The following is a 3,309-nucleotide window of genomic DNA, read 5'->3' as shown; positions in this document are numbered from 1 at the left end:
AGAACAGGCAGATGGACAAAGTACACTGCTGAGGGGAGCAGCTGGCAGGTCCAGGGAGCTCTGCCTCGCCATGTGGATCTCCTCCGGGGCAGGCGGGAATCGAACTCATGGGGAAGTGGCTTAAGCTTCTCAGCGCTGTGCTTTAACCTGCTGCGCCACCAGGGAGGGCCCTCTTCCTCTTCTTTTTAAAAACATTTTAAAAGAGCTGGTTTATTAGGAAAAGGTGGAAGAAAAAAGAGAGACACCTGCATAGTCAGACAGGCAGTCTTGGAGTACTGCCCCTGTTGTAAAGTTATCAGAGATGTATCTTGAAATAGGGACTATGTAAGTTTTTCATCTAAATGTATTCAAAATAAAACACTTAATCATTATATGTTCTCCCTAGATTTTCAGTCTTAAAATATTAAGAAAGACTGGTACTAGGTGGTGGTGTGCTTTGTAAGATAAAAAGTTGGTCACCATGTAATGGTCATCTAAATCTTTTTTGGGGGGAGTTTTACTGGCTTGTCATACCGGTACTATTAGTTTTGGAACCACTTTGTTGGCCACCATTTCGATTTGATGGGGGCATTAGTGTTCTTTGTGGAAAGCAAGTATGGTTTCTTTCATATGCATTTGCAGACCAGACCATTTTCAGTATATTTTTCTGTACTGGGCTTCTTGATTCTTGCCTGATTCCAGTCTTGCAGCTCACTTGCTGTCTCCCAGTCCTGTCGTTGGCCTATAGCACTACTTCCTGTTTTTATATGTCCTCTTGTGTGTTTAAAATTTTTGTGCAATTCTATGCTCTCTTTGGTCTTCCTTTTTTTGCTTTCTAAGACTTTCTCCTACGGGCTTAGTAGTACACTGAAAACTTTGTTTAGGAATCTTTTAGACCTCTTTTTTTTTTTTTTTTGAAGATTAATTTATTCATATAGAACTGGGATAGAGGCCAGAGGCAGTGAGAGGATTCACTAGAGACAGAATGGGGAGCAGTACTACAGGCAGACTGACAAGTACAGTCTGCAGCGGGGCCAGACAGGAGAGGTCTGCTGCGCCATGTGGGTCACCTCCAGGGCCAGGAGTCAAACTTGCACTGAAGCAGTTGTGGCTTGCTTGCAGTGCTGTGTTTTAACACACTGTGCCACCAGGGAGGGCCCACCTCTTGTTTTTTATTTTGTAATCCTTCTGAAAGTAGTTTTCTGAGCATCATTCATGTCCTTTTATCTTGAAGATACTTAACTTTTATTTCCTTGTAGAAATAAAAGATGGTGGTAGAAAAATAGATGGTGGTCTTTGTTAGTTTGTTGCTTCTGTTACCAGATGCTAAAATTGTGGAATCATAACACTTGTTACAAAACTAAGGATCTGTTTGCATTTCTTGAATTTCTAGGTAATACTCAGTCAAAAGTTATTCATGCAAGATGCAGTCAATAAGTAATTAAGACTTTCCTAGAAAAAGTTATTTCTTCAAGCTTCAGCCTTATCAATAATATTTTTCCATTTCTCTAAGGAGAAATAATTTGGGATAAGAGTTAATGGGTACAAGTTTTTCTGACTAGAACTGTACTCCTTTGGGAAATGTTAGCCAAAGCAGTATATTTATTTAAAACTCGAGTATGGTCAAATGTATTTTAACTCTGCAACCCCCAGTTGTTGGACATTAAATGAGTATTTTTTCTTTGAACTTGCCTGGAAAATGGGGAACTATGATTATGTATTCATTTACTCAACAAATTTTGTTTGTGTTGTTCCAGGCAATGTGTTAGGCACTGGGATAGATGGAACTAGCAGTCTAGTAGGCAAGACTATACATTACTGTATAGTTTTAAAAGTAATAACAATTGTGGTAGGTGTTACAAAGAAATATAGGGTACTCTGAAAGCATATAGCAAGCAGGAAGATGTCAATATTAGGGGTTAAGGAAAGTTTCTTAAAAAAGTGACTGAAGCTTAGAAATGTGGGGTGAACAGAAGTTAGATTTGGAGCATTTGGAAAGATGTTCTTAGGCAAAGGGTAAGGAACATGATTATTAGGTTTGAGATCTGAGACATTACAGTGAAATGTTTCTTAATGAACTTGAGTAACATTCCATCACATGTCTGTCCTCTTCTCCATCCTTCTCTTAACATTTTCTAAAACATGTTTTTAATCACATCAATGTGATGATTAAGAGCCATTTAAAGCTCACCATTGGGTAAATCATTAACTCCTTTAAGGCAGTATTGTTGCCACTTGTAATGTAAGTTCAGGTTTCAGGTATGGGAACCAATCATACTTTGTCCCTCTGCATGAGTTGGTTTTAGTTGTATTACTGAAAGGTGGGTAAGGTTGGACTTTGTATAAGTCTGTGTAGTTCCCTCTTTTATCCCTCTTTGCCTAGCACACAAGTTTTTATGGCTAGTGCAGGGCTTTTTACTTTAAAAAAAAAAACAAAACAAAAAACCTATTTTATAATTCAGTCTATAGGTAGCTCTTATTCTAAGAATGGTCTTATTGTATTGAATGAATATATTATAAATAAGACTATAGCCCAGGGTTTTGGGGTTGTGGTGATGGTGTCATTTGAAGAGTGAGGTCATTTTCTCTTTTAGTTAATTGAGAGAGTGATGGCTGCAGTAGAATTTGGAATGGAGAAAGTGGAATTAAATAGACTAGATAAGGAATACAGTTTGTCTTGGGGTGGATTCTGTTAAGTTGTGCCAACTCCTTGGAGTTTTAATATAAATATGTGCACAGTGCATAAGAGGCTAGACTTTCCCGTCCTCAGTCTGTTATGAGGCACTGGAATATTTGTTGTATATGATAAATATGCTTGTAACTGAATAGGACCTTTGTGTTTTACAGAACAATCTTGGAACAGATCTATACTTTTCAGGCTAGATATTTTAATATTCCATGCATTCTTGATCCCTACGCAGCCCTAACATTTAGTAAACTTATTGTGAAAGTTCAACTACAGAAAATCAAGAGGAAATATTGTGTTAGGCTGGACCAGGTGAGGTAGAATAACTGAAGTGGGAGATTTGCAATAGTAAGGTAGAATTCAGGAGCATCAGTTCTAACAGTTAATTTGCTTGACATTTTGAAAATTTGGGTTATTTCAGAATGCATTTTAAAGAAGTTCTTATATAACCAAAGTCACAATACAGTCACAAGTTGCAGTTTGTGAAATTGCATTAAAAACAATGTAAACGGGGGCCCTCCCTGGTGGCGCAGCGGGTTAAAGCACAGCACTGAGAATCTAAAAGCCGCTTCCGCATGAGTTCGATTCCCGCCTGCCCCGGAGGAGATCACATGGCGTGGCAGACCTCTCCTGACCCGCCCGCT

The sequence above is a fragment of the Condylura cristata genome, unplaced genomic scaffold, assembly GCF_000260355.1.
Source record: "Condylura cristata isolate star-nosed mole 26May11 unplaced genomic scaffold, ConCri1.0 scaffold00023, whole genome shotgun sequence".
Taxonomy (NCBI): Eukaryota; Metazoa; Chordata; class Mammalia; order Eulipotyphla; family Talpidae; genus Condylura; species Condylura cristata.
The sequence above is the reverse complement of the archived record's forward strand: the minus strand, read 5'-3'. Positions refer to the sequence as shown.